This window comes from Amblyomma americanum, chromosome 9, assembly GCF_052857255.1.
Source record: "Amblyomma americanum isolate KBUSLIRL-KWMA chromosome 9, ASM5285725v1, whole genome shotgun sequence".
Lineage (NCBI taxonomy): Eukaryota > Metazoa > Arthropoda > Arachnida > Ixodida > Ixodidae > Amblyomma > Amblyomma americanum.
In genome coordinates this window covers 52,000,338-52,018,890 of record NC_135505.1, presented here as the reverse complement: position 1 = coordinate 52,018,890, position 18,553 = coordinate 52,000,338, and the positions used below count along the sequence as shown (strand labels likewise).

The window sequence follows — 18,553 nt, the reverse complement described above, 5'->3', positions numbered from 1 at the left end:
TAGACTCTCTATTATATGTGACACTCTGAGCTGTTAGAACATAACACTTCTCACTAATCCACTTTTTCATTGACTCGCTCCTTAGTAGGTATCAATTGGACCGCCTATGCTACGTACACTGTGTTGACATTTGTAAACTTATATGGGTGCCGATGATGATACTAGCCCCAAAGTGCTTCCGTTATCAATGGTGCAGCTTTTGATAGGTTTGCGCCGGTGTTAACAACGCGTGTCGCGCGGAGATTGAAAGAGCGCTCACTTGCAGCCCGCATGTGGCGCTGGTTTAGATAAGGCGGCGTGTCCAGTGAAGCAATCCGCGCATTATCTGAGAAGGCACCGGCACCAGTCGAAACGCCAGCTTTCGAAAAATGCGCCCAACCAAATTCTTCAAGCGGGAAGTGGTCTGGAGCTAAACCGCAGTGTTTACAGAATAAAAAAAAACATATACACCGGCAATAGTGTGCAGCCTGGGCTGCTGCGAAAATTCCCGAATGGTGTGAGGCGTGCGAAAAGGAAGCAACGCCAGCTGAGCCAGCCTTGGTTCAAATCCTACTTTGAATTCCGAATTGTTCCTCTTCTTATTAATATTCGAGAGTTGATTTCGACATCAGAAGTCATTTATTCTGGCGCAGATTTGACGGCGATTCTGAGACTGTGTTTGGCGGAACGTGACTGGAACAGCAGCGAAAAAATTGCACAAATTAAGAAACAAATACGCTCTGGTTAAGCTCTGGTTGACCCTAGTTGAATTGCGAAACTTCGTTTTCTGGCACGTCGTCTACGCAGAGTCTCATTCCGACAGTCTCGAGTACTCAATCCGTTGTCTTCCGCAGTTGAAGAGTCACTGTGGGACGTGGTACGACTTCTATCCGCATCTTCGTTACGATGCTTCTCGAGTTGTGCGGCACGTTCTTGTCTCTTCCTCGCTTCGTTCTGTCGTCGTTGCGTGTCTTTCGCGCTCTCCATAACGACTGCAATACATTGAGGCGAAGCGTATATATATACATATATATATATATATACCCACCACGAGGCGACACATCGTCTCCCTTTACCCCTGCAGAGCACATCTGGTGGAGCGAGCGGCGACGGCAGCGGCGTCGACGGCGGCGCCATCTGTTGGAGCCCGGCTGCGGCGTTGCTGGGGAACGGCGGCTCAAGGCCGTTCGTCGGCCACGGCATACGACATACGGCTCAAGTGCGCTACGAGCCGACATGTCTTGCTGGCTGGCGTAGTATTGCTTACACAACAAAATCATATGCCAGCAGTGAACGTTGACGAGATTCAGGAGTGCGGAAAAAATCTTTTTCGACGTGGTCACTCAGGCCAATCACGTAAGGGGTTGAAAAAATAAATTCCTTTTTAGCAAAACATGTTTTGCATTTTTTTTCTTGTGACTCTCCACGTTTTGGCCCGCCTTTATTGAACTATTAATGAAACGTGATTCGCAGGATTCATTGTGTCCCACTGGCGAGAAAATAGTTTGGTGCGCTTAAAAATTCCGCCTAAATCATGACTAGATAGTAATTTTGATTAGTGTGCAGGGAATACACGCCTCATTATCTCTAACTCTCATACATACGAGGAACGGAAACGAAGCAAGAACACGCATTCTGTATGCGCGAAGCCTAATTCTGGCAGCTGCGCTTATTTACAGCTAATATATAATACGCATCCTCTATCCGAACCCCCGTTTGTTGCCAGAAATAGAGAAACGACAGTATTTTGTGAGTGCGACCTCCTTTCATATTAGCACATGTTTGATGCAAGTCTTCATAATATGTTTTTTTTTATTTTAGCTGATTAAGGGTGCTTGGAAAGCCTCGATGATTAGAGAGACGGCAATAACAATTGTATTTTTGCGAAATGTAATGTCTCTTTATTGTCCTTGAAGTTTTCTTCGTTTTTCAGTGTTTCCATTGCCGCTGGTGTAGTGCGAAATCGGAACTGGACTGGCAGGCACCATTTACATGGCTCTGCTGAGGACCTGCTACACCTTTAGACGTGGGATATTCTGGATACTTGTCTCTAAAAGATGTTCGCCAAACTCCGGCAGGTGCAACTCAGTGCAGCCAGTTCAACGACTACATGCAGCACACAACTTGGTTGAAAAAGTTTTCTTTGCTGTGACGTCGAAAACAGTTTTACACAATAAAGTCTAGAAATAACTCTGTCGAAAAAATGTAACAATCTAAGCGGATGCAGGCGAATCAAAGTACGTTAAACAGGTAATGCCAGCGTATATTGGGTATAACAATTCTAGTTCAGTTGCCTATATCAGAAAAGTTTCACGTGCTTGTCTCTAACACTGCTTCGAAATGCGGTAACGACAGAAGCCTCCTTGCGCACTTCTTCTTTGTAGTTAAGTTATACGGCCTGTGCAAATCTCTTTCTGTTCCAGTTCACGGATGCTAGCAGAAATGATTAGCACTAGTGAGCGATCATCTAAGGCTTTGTATAGAAACGAGCGGGTGTAACGCCGGTAATTACAGTGCTGCACCGTTTCAAACCCTCCCTCCAAATGTAATTTAGTAGGCTGGACAGTCGTAATCACTTCGAATACTTTTTATTTTTTCCTGTTTCAGTGATTTCCCATTCCTTTCTGTCTATCCTCTCTTCCTGTCCCCTCACCTCTTTGATTTCATTTCTCCATTCTGCCTGCTATTCTTTATTTCCGCTGCCCCAGCACAGGTTCTTGCAGTACGATGGCAGATTCAGGGACTAGCAACAATCTTTTCCTTCCTTTTTACTATTATTTTAATAAAAAAACCACTACCACTAATACCACCTCTCCCCTTTCTACTTGTCCCTCTACTACCCTTGAGACTGGCAGGGAAGCATACTGGGCGTTGCCTAGATAATCTTTCTGCCTTGCTGTTCATCTTTCCCTCTCTCCCTCTTTCTGCCTGCTTCTACTTCTCTCATTATCCGTCAGTTATGCTGCTTAAGAGTTTTTTACCGTTATCTCTACTGGTCGCGTTTCGAGCCTCCGAGTTATGCTCCTACCACGGTTAGAATTCAAAATGGCGGCATCCATAGCAACGACATTTCATTAGAACGTTAAAAGAATATAGACCCCAAAATTTTTACTTGCATGTTTTCTTCTTTCAAACGATGCTGTACACGCTGGTGTACACAGAGCAAACTAAGGTATTCGCCTACGGCCGATAAATAATTTATAATTAAATTTCTTCTTGACGCAGTTTCAGTTGAGGTTTTATGAACGGAAAAATGGCTGTGCCGTGTGACGCAAAAAAAACAGCAAAAAAACACTGGCACTTAGTTCCAACTGACTAAAGGGCATAAAACAGCCTGCTTCAACACCTAAAATTGCCACAAATGACGAATCAGCAGTTACATTGCTTTTATTTTGTTGCCTCACGCGACCCAAACGTTACCTACACGTCACTGGCATCGGTCGGTTGTTGAAAGTGAAACCGAAACAATAAGTGAAGAAATTCAGCTATACAATATTTAGCTTTAACAGACAAAAACCATGCGGTGATCCATCTATTTTAAATTCTAATGCATCATTTAAAAAAACATGCACTAAAATTAGATGTCTGTAGTCCTTTAGGCTCGACTTCTCGCGTTTCGGGACTCAGCGTTATAACGCAGATCGTAACCCTGTGGTTGCATAATTAAATAAAATATCAAAAGGCGGCAGCGTGATGACCTAACGCCACAGCTCGAACCTCGAACCTAATCTGTTTTTGATCCGGCATATATATACATATATATATATATATATATATATATATATATATATATATATATATATATATATATATCCTTGTCTAGCAGATATCAGTGTCGGGCCACTTGGTCCCAACATACGTGTAAAACTTGTGGGTGAACCATTTGTCGCTAAATGTTCCAGATGGAGCGATACGGTTCAGCGTATTGTGCGGCATAAATTTACTAGTTAAGTTAGAGCCTAGATCATGGCAGGAATTTGAAACGGCGACCTATGTACCCTTAATTCCACGCCATTACGAATCTTCATAAGTAGTTTGCGGCTAAACCGTTTGTCACAGTCTTCGGTATCGTCGCATACGATTTCGCGCTTCGCGCAGCGTAACCTGCCTAGTTAAGTTAACGTCAAGCTGCAGGCAGGGATTAGAACCGGTGACATATGCTGGTAGTGTTAACGCTCGATATTCAATCGCTGCCTCTGCGTCGGCTCATTTTCTTACTCGCTAGTGTGCATCGTAATGATAGAGGCATTCCACGTCTGGTTTGAACCAATTGCAATTGTCGAATTGGAGAATTACTGTGCTCATTGTTAATACCATTTTGAAGTTGTGTGCTGCGTATTTTACTGCCGTAATTTCTCCGCTAGGAGCTATGATGCGTACCTGATATAATACACCAAGAAAGGAATGACAGCTGTTGATGAGTAAGCACATTTATTTTTTCCGCACCCAACCATGCTTCTAATTTCCACGAAGGGCGATCTGCGCGGAGTCGTGTGGGCGGACTGCGCTCAAGCTTTCGTCATTGGTCCTGTCAACCCTGGTCGTCATTTCGAAGGTCATCTATGACTCCAACTTCGTCACCCCTCCGTTGAGATCGATGACGGGCACTAACCTGAATGACTTCTGTTTCGGCGAAGAAGGCTGCTCAGTTTTTAGCCACTTTCCATTTGGTTACGCAGATGGGCGACATAAATGGCGAGAACTCATTTACGCTTAAAGTTGCCTCAAAACAGACATATCCGGCAGGCGGCGCCTTATAGCCGAAATGCTTTGAGCTCATTTAAGGAAGCTGCGTTTGTTTAAAAATGCTCAGTATGTACAAATGCTTTACAGTGTTAAATGCGTAACAGAAGTAAAAACAGCGCTAATTTTTACACAAACACACGGAAAGACCAGACAGGACGGGCGCTGACTCCAACTATGCCCGTCCTGTCTGGTCTTTCGGTGTGTTTGTGTAAAAATTAGCGCTGTTTTTACTTCTGTTGCACGATGTTATACCAACTAGCCCAGCAAGATTTACTGTTAAGTGTTCAATGATTTGTGCTTTATATTCGGGAAGTTTCAGCTGCCGTTTAAGGCAAAATTTTATTCACAAAGTGTTTCTTAGTATCGCTGCAACCTTAAAAATTGGTTCTGAAGAAAGATAAGGTGCAGTATCAGCCTCACGTTTTGGTGGACACTTGAACCTCGCAGTGACGAAGGTGAAGCGGCCGAAAGTGAACCGCCTGGGTATCTTTAACGTGCAGTGGCATCTCACAGCACACGGACGGAGTTTGCGTTTCGCCTCCATCGAAACGCTACAGCAAATACCAGGTCCGGAGCCGCGTACTCCACCTCAGTAGGCTCAAAGCCACTGCGGTAGGTGCTCCAACCGTGAAGAGTGTGGCGGATAACCAGATGACGAGGGGGGTGAAGAAAACGGCCCTGGCACACTATGCGAAATTCCATGCGAGATTCAGCAGTAATAGGAGCCGAGGAATGGGATATAAAATGTCTTACAATTCCTTTCGGCTACTTCTTTGGTGGAGCTTAGTGGTGAGCGAAGAAGGAGGTTGCAAGACAAGCCCGCCGCGGTGGCTCGGTGGTTAAGGCACTCGTCTACTCTGCCGGAGTACTGGGGTTCAAACATGACCGCGCCGGTCGCGTTTCGATGGAGCCGAAAAACACATTGGCGCCCACGTCCTGTGTGACCTCAGTGCACGTTAAAGATGCCCAGGAGGTCGAAATTGTTCCGGAGCCCTTCACTATGAGACCACATTCTCTCTTTCTTCTTTCGCTCGCATCTTCCGTTCTTTCCTTACGGCATGATCGAGGTACCCACCGAAAAGTGAGATAGTTTCTGCGTCAGGTTTTTCTCACAAAAATCACTCATATTTACATAACGAGAAAAAAATCATGCACTTCTCGACAATAGTACAGTGCTCTCGGGGCGGACACCGGCACTATTAGTTTTTCAATCGTTTGGGCAGCTAACAATTGTTTATTTAATGCACTGATGTATTTACGGACTGAAGTCTTTCAGATGCGCTGGTGGCGTAGAGGTAAAGCAATCGCCTCGGGTACCTGAGGCACTAGGTTTCAACTCTGACGCTGTTGTAAGAATCCACTACTAGTAAAAAAATCTAGTGTCGTTTTGTTTGGAATGCTGATAGTCGCTCTCGTCGTCGGTAGTAGTAAGCATGAAAGCGCTGCAAGAATGGTGGAGCGCTTCATGCACGCCTCGTAGATGGTGCTACCCGCACTCGGGTACGGCTCAAGCCATCTGGATGCTGATCGTGCCCTGCTCTCACACATTCGTGTTCTTGGAGCTGGACAACGGACATGGTGTCACTGGCTGCATTCATGTCTTCAGACAGGCCGCGACTATCCCTGATTTTCTAAGCTGGAGACCACTCACGGCTGCCTTCGTCGCTTTTGGTGTTTTAGGTGCCGCCGCATTTAGCAGCTTTTTTTTTATCACAGGGCAGCGCGCTCAATGTCTGTCGCTTGTTCTGGTGTTTGACGCATCGTAGCGATCCTCCGCGCTTGAGCTGCCCGAGCAACCATTAGGGTTGCTGAACGAACAGATGACCGATGAATATAATGACGGTCTCAAACACACAGCTGGCGAGGCTACAAAATAGATAGAACATGTAGGGTGCAAGGTGGAGTTTATTCGGGGAAGCTTCGTAACGGGAGCAGGACCAACAGCAATCCAAGACCAGCTGGTCCCGCCAGGAGCGTGCACAAGGCGATGGCCGTGCGGCTCGCACGTACGCCCGTCCTATTCCTTACAATCGTTCTTGGACTGATGAGAAGCCATCACCCTGGCGACTTAAGGGGCGGAGAAGACAGCGGGGTAATAGTATGTCTGGAGGCGCAGGATATGCACAGTATCACGGCCGCGGCGTCGGAGATAGGGTCACGATGTGAGGGACTCAACAATATGGTTGACTGGAGATGTTTGCTTCAAGATGCGATAGGACCCTTCATATTTAGCGAGAAGTTTCCGGGAGAGGCCCGGAGTACGGGGAGGTATCCACAGCCAGACAAGAGAGCCGGGCGAGAAATGCTGTGGAGCTTTATCTTCATCGTGGCGTGTTTTTTGAATGTACTGGGTAGCTGTCGTGAGCGACCGGGCGATCTGGCGGCAATCTTCGGCCTGCCTGGCGGCTTCGGAAACTGTGGTGTGCTCAGGAGTATCAGGAAGATAGGGGAGAACAGTATGAATAGCAACGGAACGATGTCGGACCATAAAAGATGAAGAAAGTAGAAAATATTGTTGTATTCAGCGTAGGAGTATTGTACGCGAACGTAATATACGGGAGAATAAGGTCCCAGTTCGTGTGCTTCGAGTAGACGTACATAGCCAGCATGTCCCCCAGAGTGCGGTTAAAGCTTTCAGTGGGGCCATTGGTCTGAGGGTGCTAAGCGATGCAAGTCCGATGGATGACCTTGCACTCACGGTCAGAGCTTTGGTGACATCAGATAGGAAGACGCGGTCTCTGTCGCTGAAGAGATCAAGAGGGGCACCGTGTCGAATAATGAACCGAAGCAGAAGAAAGTATGCCACATCCTGTGCCGCGGCAGCAGAGTGCGGCGGTTTCAACATACCTCGTGATGTTACCGACGGCAACAATGACCCATCATTGGACAGACACAATATACGGGAGGGGCCCATATATATCAATGCCAACGCTGTGGAAAGGGCGAGGCGGACAAGATATAGGCTGCAGCTCGCAATCAGTAAGGTTAGTGGGTGTCTTGCGGCGTTGGCAGTCGAGGCACGAGCGTACGCGTTTCAAAACGAAACTGTACATGCCGCGCCAGTAGTAGCGGAGACGGAGGAGCGTGCAAGTCTTGAAAAGGCCCGCATGACAGCATTTTAAGTCAGCGTGAAAACATGAGCAGATATAGGACCTCAGGTGGCGAGGAATGACGAAGAGGCATTTTTGTCGATTAGATTGATACTTACAGCAATAAAGCAAAATGTGAAGCTTTACGGCTGCAGCGCGCGGGCTGTTGCAACCGCTCACTGGTCGGAGAAAAAGTTGACAAGAGTACCAATACAGGGATCCTTGCGCTGTTCAGAAGGCAGGTCACTGATAATGACAGACGGCTCAGGGGCTTCGATTTTGCGCAGGCAGGCCAGTTCGGTGGGGAACGGGGAGCGAGACAAGGCGTCGGCGTCCTGATGCTTGCGGCCCGACCGGTAGAGGACTCGGATGTTGCATTCTTGAAGACACAGGGCCCTTCACGAAATGTGGCCGGAAGGATCTTTCAGTGAAGAAAGCCAACAAATGGCGTCATGATCCGTAGCGCCGTCGCAATGAAGGCCTTACACGTAAGGGTGAAATTTGCTTAATGCCCACACAAGGGCGACACACTCTTTTTCAGTCACAGAGAGGTGAGACTTAGCCTTGGTCAGTGTGCGGCTGGCATATTCAATGACATATTCGTCGAATCTATATTTTATCTCGGCGAGCACTGCACCGAGACCAATACCACTGGCATCCGTGTGGACTCCAGTCGGGGCCGCCGGGTCGAAGAGAAGAAAGATGTGCGATGCCGCGAGGAGACGACGCAAGGAGTTGTAGTCGTCGTTGCATGCGGGTGACCAAGCCGAAAAATCGACATTGGTTCTGAGCAGCTGAGTCAAAGGGTCAGCCATTGAGAAAAAGTTGCGAATAAAACGCCTAAAATAAGAGCGGAGCCCTAGGAAGCTGCTAAGTTACTAGTGGTGGAAGGTTTGGGAAACTCAGTCATAGCACGAAGTTTCGTGGAGTCAAGGGGTACACCGTCTTTCGACACAACGTTTGCTACAATTGTCAGTTCCCGGTCAGCAAAGGTGCATATATTTTAAAGTTCAGCCGCAGGCCTGCGTTTGCGAGGCATTTCAAGACGTGCTTCACGCGAGATTGATACGTTTGCAAGTCGGTCGAAAAGATAACTATATATTACAGGTAGCACAGGCTTGTCTTCAACTTGAGGCCACTCAAAACAGCATCCAACATTCGCTGGAAAGTAGCAGGAGCGTTACAGAGGCCGAAAGGCTTGACGGTAAAGTCGTAGAGGCCGTCAGGGTTATAATAATTATAATTGGTTTTTGGTGGAAAGGAAATGGCGCAGTATCTGTCTCATATATCGTTGGACACCTGAACCGCGCCGTAAGGGAAGGGATAAAGGAGGGAGTGAAAGAAGAGAGGAACAAATAGGTCCGTAGTGGAGGGCTCCGGAATAATTTCGACCACCTGGGGATCTTTAACGTGCACTGACATCGCACAGCACACGGGCGCCTTAGCGTTTTTCCTCCATAAAAACGCAGCCGCCGCGGTCGGGTTCGAACCCGGGAACTCCGGATCAGTGTTCTCAAACGCGGTTTTGGCGCGATCTGCAACTGCCATTGGGACCTGCCAATAAATTAAGCGCAAATCAAGGAAAGAAAATTGCTTAGCACCACGCCTTGTACACAGTGCAGAGAGTCATCAATACGAGACAGAGGGTAGAAGCATTTGCGTGTGATCTTATTAATGCGGCGGTAATCGACGCAAAATCAAACGGAACCATCCTTTTTCTTGAGGAGGACAACCGGGGAGGCCCAGGGGCCGCTGGTGGAAGGCTGAATAACGCCACTCCGAAGCCTGGTGCATAATTGTTCTTCAATAACTCGTCGTTCAGGGGAGGAAGCACGATATTGGCGCTGTCGCAGAGGGGCATGGGCGCCGGTGTCAATGCTATTCTCGACAGTCGACGTGCGCCCGAAAACAAGTTGGCGGTTACCGAAGGAGGAGCGAAACTTCTCAAGAAGCGCAAGAAGCTGGGTTCGCTTATTTGGAGGAATAATGGCGTCAATTGAGCGACGGATTAGGTCGGTCGACGACGGGGCTGGTGCAGGAGTAGGTGAGCTGAGGGTGTCCATGGCGACCGGCGGTGAGTTTGCGGCAGCGTCGGGGTGGATGAAAACAGGATCAATAAATAGCTGCATATAATTCCTACGCAATCCCCGTGGCTCAAAGCGAAGGGGCTTGATAACGGGTTTTAAGACCCATAGTGCGGTGAGGCCAGCGCATAAAGTGAGCAGGGCATAAGGCAGCGACAGACAGTGACGGCGTATAAAAGTAGGAGACGGCGTGGAGATGACACTGGCATCGCGAACACAGTCACAGGAGAGAGGCACAATCATGGAAGAGCCCAAATAAACGTTGGTACTGTCGGCGACAAAAGCTTTGGCAGAAACTGGGGCGTCGCAAATTTCAGTCTTTGGTACAGGATTCGGCTACGTAGAGAGCGCTACATAAGCGCGAGCACAGTCGATGACCACGTCGTGGAGCGATAGGAAGTCCCAGCCCAAGATAATCGAATGACAACTTGATAGTAGAACGATGAACTCGACCAAATGTAAAACGCTTTCTGTGACTACTAGAGCCGTACACGCTGCTAATGGCTGGATGATGCGCGCTTCCAGTTCGTAATGACAGGCCAGAAAGGCACGTCTTCAGTTTCAGCAAAGAGCGGGAAAACGCTGCATCTATGACAGAAACCGCAGCACAAGCGTCTTCGCAGATATGCCCTCTACAAAAACTTCAGTTAGATTAGCGGCAGACAAACGAGGACGTTCACGACTGCGCAGTTCTCGCCTCAGGATCTACGGCACGTAAATTACTTCTTAAGCGGCCCAGGGACACCGTCGCATCGGAGAGATGGAGCGCCGACGTGGAGAAGGTGAACTGCGTCAAGAGAAGGCGGTGCGCTCAGGAGACAGAGAACGGCTTAGGGGAAGCTAGAAGGAGGTGAATACTTACGCAGGGACCAGTAACCGGAAACTTCAGGAGGTGGTCGTGAGACGTTCATGCGTCGACGGCAATTCCACGCCACATGACCTGACAAGCCGCAGAAGTTGCAGATCGGGCGGCTGTCAGGCGTGCGCCAGGAGTTTACCGTTTGACCAGGCGGTCAAATATTATCAGGCGCGCCCCAGAAGGTTCGCAGTTGAGAAGACGGTGGAATAAAAGCAGCGGGTTGTGGAACAGGACCAGGAGGCGGAGCATAGCAAGGTGGGCGAGGTCGCGGAACAAAGTTCGCATATGTCATCGGGGCCGCGAGAGGTGTGTGCTGAGGGGCTAGCGGGAGAGCCTTAGCGACCTGTTCTTGAATGATGTCCCTCCGATTCAGAGTTATGTGTGGTGATGGCTCTCGATGGCAGGAAATAAGCGAGAGCTGCCGAGCACCTTCACGGATGAAGCTCTTGATGAGCGGCAGGAACGATGACCGGTCTCTTGCATCGCGCAGGCCAGGAAGCCAGTCGACGTTCGTGGTGTGTTCGTGTGCCAGAGCCCTCTGCTTGCGTAGTTCGTCGAAGCTCTGACTTAGGGTGACGACTTCAGCAACGAAGCACAGGTCTAGCGTCAACAACATCTGAAAGGCGTCGTCACCAATGCTCTTGAGATTATGCCTGATCATGCTGGCTTCAGTCATCTGTGCGTTCACCCTATTGCACAGATCGACGACATCTTCGATGTAACTCGTGAAGTTCTCTCCTACCTGCTGCGACAACTCACGCAAGCGCTGTTCGGCACGGAGTTTTCTGACAGCCCGAAAGCCGAATACCTCTGAGAAGTTCGTTTTGAAAACGGGCCATGATGTAGTGTCCGCCTCGTGGTTTCCATACCACAGATTCGCCACGCCCGTCAGATAGCAAATCACATAGTTCTGCTTGGTTTCCGCGTCCCGCTTGCAGTATGCGCTCGCCCGCTCATACGATGTGAGCCAAAGCTCAATATCATGGTCGTCCATGCCGCTGAAGACACCGGGGTCTCTCTTGAAGAGAGAACCAGCTCAGACGACGGCAGCCGGGCTCACTTGTGCGGCTTACTGGTTTGCATCCGAAGGCATTGTTGTAGGGGGTAGCACCCGGCTGCGGAGTTCTAGGGCGACAGGTTATTATTCGGTACCAGCACCATATGTAAAGTGGGGTTTATTCGGTGAAGCTTCTTAACGGGAGCAGGGCCAACAGCAGTCCTAGGTCTGCTAGTCCAGCCAGGAGCGTGCACCAGGCGATGGCCATGCGGCTCGCGCGTACGCCTGTCGTCTTGCTTACAAGGGCAAGAAGTTACGAAGCTTCACTGTTCCTGCACGCACATTTTTTACATTCTCTGCGCGCTCCCTTAACCTGCAGTTAGCACATCTTCCAGTTTGGTCAACCTACAATTTTCCGCACCTTAAACGAACTTGATCTACTATGACTTCTGTGATTCAAATAGAAGGCCGCCTGTGCTTCCTGCTGCAGTCACGTTGCAGGGATGCAGCTGGGTTTTTAATTTGGCAGAGCTTTGACAGCTTTTTGGAGGAGAGATCACGAATTTCGCGTTATTTCGCTAGGCCGCCTTCTCGAGATTATGCGATAATGTGTCAACGTAAGGCTTCACAGCGACCTTCGGCCTACACTGTTACCGGGCCTCACATCTGCCAGCTTTGTGAACATCTTTTTTATAAGGCCATCTGCGACAGAAATGAGATTCTAAAGGCATCCAGCGTTAATTATTCTTTCAGGTTGATGGTTGAGCGCATCTGGAACAAAGTGCTGCCAAGATTTGCCTCGAGCTTTAGGCACAAGGTGGCGATAGATTGTTTAACAAGCTTTGAGTGTGCGGAGTAAAAAGGCAGAAGTGGTTGGTTGGCGCACTGTTCATAGCACCATCAGAGAGTAACACCTTTAAAACGAAGCCGGAAATCTGAAAATCTATTTTGGCCATTTACAGCGGGCTGATCACATTTTGGAACACAATCGTCACTTTCTGCTTCCGCATTCAATGGCGCATTGTTAAAATTTTATAACAACTGAGCAGTCATCCGCAATGCAGAAGTAATAAAGAATATTCTTTTCCATGAGCGAGGTCTAAAGAACACGATCAAAATGAGCAAGTGCTAAGTTAGTAATGACTGGGGCTTTGCAGGTCTCAATGCCTACACATTATTTTTGGAAGTGCAGTGAGCTTTCGAGGTTCATGCAGATTGACAATATATAAAAAGCTAAATGTTCTTAAAAAAGCAATAAACTAGAGCCTCGGCAGTGGCAGCGCGAAGCCATAAGGACGAAACAGTAACACGAGAACAGAGGGCAACCGCTGACTCAATGCGGACTAAGCGCTTGTCAGCGCTTGTCCTGTGTTTTCGTGTCTCTATTTCGTCCTTGTCGCTTCACTCTGCCACTTTCCTTGATGATTCACCAACTATCCCGATCCAAGATATTGATCGATATTAATGTTATTCCCGGCAGCTTTTTGGAAATCACTGATCCATATTTTGTCGATTGAACGTTCAGCGCATTCAGAAATAGGGTTGTAGGGTGAAGAATAAAAAAGATCCTTAATACCAAAAGAAATACTGGCAGCTCTTGTCAGTATTAAATTCTCTTTAAATCCTGATTAGAATTAATCAAGGTGAAAGCGTTGTCCACTGATAAATATTTATATGGCGCTGTAAGAAGAGAGCAACTAAGTGCGTCCACTCTCCTTGTTCTGAAAAAATGGTCCTTTGTTGTACGTCAATTTTATGCGTTTTTGGAATAATACGTCCTTTAAATTTTTTCTTTCTTTTAATGATCACCTTCCTTACAAGTTTTGAAAGTTGGAGTGTTCACAAATTTTCTTTGTGCTGGACTATAGTTATTTAGAAACACCTTCGTTGGAAAATGAACATAGAGGTGATTGCCGCCGCGGAGGCTGAGTTTCGGTGCTCGGCTGCTGACCTGAAAACGCAGTTTCAATCCTGGCCGCTGCGGTGGCATTTCGATGGAGCCGAAATATTTAATGCCTATGTGCTGTGCAACGACAGTACACTTTAAAGAACCCGGGTTTTGTAGAAAATACCCGGAGCCCTCGAATACAGCGTCTCTTATAGCCTTAGATCCTTTGGGATGCGAAGCGTGAAGCGTAGAGGAGATAGCATCTTTCGATTTTGATTTAAGGGCACAGGATAAGGTAAAATTAGAAAAAAAATCGTTTTTTTTTCTTTTGGAATTTTAGAAGTTCAATTCTTTCTACACATGTTCCATGATCGCACTTTCCTCAGAAAGCCATATTTACGGCTGAAAAACGCTTTTTCCGAAACCAAGTAGTGAGCGGCCACGCCCCCTTTCAGGATTAACGTCAAATTTTTCAACCAAAAAGTCCACCACCTGATTTCAAAACTTGTCTAAAATCAGCTACATATAAAAAATTGTCTGGCAACTATTGTACAGCTCCTCTTTTTTAGCCAAGACAATCCTGAGACGCTTTGCACGTTTTTTCCACGTTTCTGCAACCTTCATGCAGCTGCGTCCGAGTGCTATCCCTTTCGATCAGTATTGTAAATTGTGCCGGTGTTGGTTGCTGCTGATAAGTTGAGATGCCCAGGGCAAAGAAGGCCTTCGACAGGCGTGAATTTCACGGCAACCGCTACGCTCATCGTGAAAAAGCAAAAGGATGTCCACGACTGAATGAGATCCCGAACGCCGAACGCGCCAGCTCCTCGACATCGAAGCTTTCAAGATTTTCTCTGTGCTTCCAGGTAGAGGATGTGCTACAGAGCAGCAGCCAATATGCCTTAATGGACATGGACGGCATTTGTGCCGCAATTACACAGATTTGTGTGTACAGAGAGTGCGGTGGAAGTGTTGAGCTCATCGAAATTGTGACAAAACGGGTAGGTGTTGCAAGCGTTTACAGTTTAAACTGTGAAGTGTGTAGTGCCGCACAACGATTTGGGACGTCGAATAAAATTACTTCTGGCCTCTATGAAGCCAACCTCAGGTTAGTGTATGCCTTGAGGTCCATTGGTAAGGGAATGGCTGCAGGAAATATACTCTGTGCTATGCTAAACCTTCCTAAGCCGCCGACAAAGTTTGCGAAATACAATCAAGAGCTTCTAGGTCACATCGAAGCTGCTGCTCAGGAGTCGATGAAAAGGGCAGCTGACGAAGCTGTGCAGCTGAATGAGGGGGATAAAGACATCGCAGTTGCTCTTGATGGAAGCTGGCAGAAGCGAGGCCATACTTCGAATAACGGCATAGTCTCTGCGACCAGTGTAGACTCTGGGAAAGTGCTGGATGTGGAGGTTTTGTCTAAACGTTGTCCAAAGTGCAGCATCAGGGGTACAAACAGTGACCCCCTTCATAGAGAGGTGTGCCAAAGCAACTACCAAGGCACCAGCGGTGGAATGGAAGTCGCAGGAGCACTGAAAATTTTCGGCAGGAGTGAGGAGCTTCACGGCGCTCGATACGTCAAATACCTTGGCGATGGTGACAGCAAGGCTTTTATGGCTGTGAAGGCACAAATGCCATATGGTGATTCCGTTGAAATATCCAAGGTTGAGTGCATAGGGCACGTGCAAAAAAGGATGGGCACAAGGTTACGAAGGCTAAAAAAAGGAAACAAAGCAGGAAAACTCTCTGATGGAAAGAGCCTCTCGGGCCGAGGCCGACTGACTGATGCAGTAATAGACAAGCTCCAGACGTACTATGGTTTGGCCATCAGAAGAAATGTAGGAAACCTGGATGAAATGCGAAAGGCCGTTTGGGCAACCTTCTTCCACTTATCGGCCACAGACGATGACCCATGCCATGGACTTTGCCCAAAGGGACCTGATACGTGGTGTGCCTTCAACAGAAGTCAGTCAGAGGGCAAGCCATTTTTCCACAAGGAGAGTTTGCCTGCATCTGTCTTGGAGGCTATCAAACCCATTTATAGGGAGCTATCGAAGGCTGAGCTCCTACAGAAGCGCCTGCATGGGCGAACTCAAAATGCAAATGAGTCGTTCAACCATGTTGTTTGGGAACGCGCGCCAAAGAATGTGTTTGTTAGGCTTCGGACCCTACTGATGGCAACACTGGATGCTGTTCTTTCATTTAATGATGGTAGCATCGCACCGGCCAACGTTTTGAAGGCGTGTGGATTGAACCCAGGGAGCAACACCATCAAGTGGCTGAGGGAAGCTGACCATAAGCGCATGTACTTTGCGGACCGAGCAACACGACAGCTTACAAAAGAGGCCCGACAGTCAAAACGACAAGCCGAAAAGCGAAAAAATGACGGCGACAGTGACTACGAAGCAGGAGGCTATTAAACCAATTACTATGGAGGCGTTTCTGCGAATAAAAAATGGTTTTTCACATCTTTTTTCTCTTTACGCTCTTTTATCTCAAAACAGTGTTCTTTCTTACAAAGGTACCATTATTTTCAATGCCTTTCAAGACAGACGGCTGATTTTTTTTTGCAATTGTCTACATAAGTGTTGCCAACTACTGAACTAGAATTAAGCAATTTCACTGAGCAGTTATTCTGTTATGAATTTTGAAATGCGCAAAGAAAGGCCAGATTTGTGTACTACCGGAAAAAATTTTATTAAAAATCGAATTTTCAACACATTTCAAATATTCTAGTTCAGTAAAAAGAGCACAAAATTTGGCAAACAATGATATATGTATTATTAGGCTACTGTTATTAGTTAGTGAGAAACATGTACCCCAACATGGCCTAAAATACATGGGAAGTATAGGGCTTACCCTGTGCCCTTAAATTTTTCAGTAGGCAGAACAGCAAAACCACTCTCTTTGTACGGCCGAAGAACACAAACTGGTCGCGTGGAAAAGATGGGACACGGGTAACGGGTAGATGGGATTATTAGTTCTCGCAACTGTTAATCACGTCAGCACTTTCCGAAATACCGCTAGCTGTTACCTAGGTCGAAGCATGTTGAGACACCTGGCTAACAGAAGAATGCTGTTCTCGGCCTAACTCTTTGCGTGGGACGGCAATCTGGCCCTAGAGAAAGGACGCGGGTTACGTCGGCTGGCAGGGTTACGCAACTTATGATAAACCGTGACCTTTTCTCGAGCCAAAGCTTACCGTGGCGCTCAACGCTAGTTCAGTAAGTCTAAGCTAATCCGAAATGTTGCTATCCTGTCATGAATTCGTCTCACCGCACCGAGCACCCCGACTTCCTGCACGAAGCCAGGGTTAGCACACAATATGAAGTCTGCTTGCTTTCAGTCTCACCTATCCGGCTGATACAAGCCAATTTACGGCTCTCCATTTTAGATAAGTTATTCATGAACAGTAAAATATTTATTTCTGCGAATTCTACTGATAACACACTGCGCTTTTTTGAAAACCTTAGCCACAGTCACCCACAGTCTGGTATTATCCCTGCGCCTTGCATTGTTTAGCTTTGAAGTCGCCCGTCACTACCGTGCACTGTTTTTTACTTTACTAGTTGTCGACGCCATGTCTTCAAGGAAACTTTCGACTGTCTGGTCATCATGAAGGATGTAGACGCTTAAGAGTGTATAACGCATATTAGTCAACATACATTCAAAATCACTCATGCTGACGCGCAGGGCCAGCTTCGACGCGATGAATGACGAGAACTTCTATAGTGGAATGACAGGAGCCCTAGCTTTCAGCTTTGTTCGTACGGGCTTCGACCAGATTGCAATGGAGAGGTTCATCGCTGCCAGGACACTGCAGGAAGCGAAAGGGTGCATGTCGCACCTGAAAGCGCTGACATCAATAAACGGCGTTACGTTAACAAAATATTTATGCTTCAATTTTCTTTTCGAAATCCTTTTCAGAATAGCCATCGAAGGCCCTCTTTTCGTGTTTGTTTTCTTCTTCCTGGGAGACTGCACCGGCATCGCTATCATATATTGGTTCAAACTGTGAGCCTGTCCTGCGTGGAAGCACCACAAGTTACGATCAGGTGACGCTCATCTATGAGTAGCCTAGAACATTCATAGACCTCAAAGGTCCCAATAAAAACACAGGACAGCAATTTCTCTTAAAGATGCTCGATGTCAACACGTTTCGGGTAGTTCACTGAGGCATGTGCAATTGTAAATTAGGCACTCAACCAGTCTAGAATTTAGCTGCATATAATATAAAGTTGGAATAAAGAACGCCTTATTCGACGATCGCAGTCCTTAAAAGAAAATACACACTTTTCGAATGTTTGCACTCAGAAAGCAATACATGTGAGAATTGCATGGATAGTGATCCGAAGAGAGCTGCATGGACAGTGACCCAATATTATTGCCTACTTGTGCCTCCTGTTGGACACTTGTAGGACGCTGAGGAATGCGCAGATATGGAAATTTATGGAAAGAACAAATTTCCGGGAGATTGCACTTGTTATATTATTTATTTGTAGAGGCCTGGCTACGTACAATAGCATCTTTAATCTGTAGTTTGTTGTATACAGCACAGAATTAAAAATGGCTGCCGGTCAAAAACCGCCGTGAGTCAGTGGTTTGTTAAAGAACAATAAAATACGCCGTAAAAGAAGATAAATGAACTTGCTTGTTGTTTACGCAGTTGTAATTCTGTCCTCATTGCTTGCCGCTTGGATGATTTCCTTACAGCATTTAAAGCCGCATTAGAAAACTGGTTTGTTTCGGATAAGTTATCTCCCATTCACAAATAAAGTAAACGGTATTGCAAGCGATTCTTAATGCTGCTTAGCTGGAAGAAATACACTTCTTAGTTTGGAAGCTAGCACAAGGTCTTTAGAATCGTTACATGCTTTGCTGCTAGCACAAAAGGCACTGGACAAGTGTTTTCAA

At 47.1% G+C, this 18,553-nt stretch overlaps 1 pseudogene; it reads left to right on the top strand.

Annotated features, from left to right (window-relative positions):
* LOC144103346 (sodium/iodide cotransporter-like) overlaps nt 1–18,553 on the top strand; it is a 32,287-nt pseudogene that overhangs the window by 10,066 nt on the left and 3,668 nt on the right.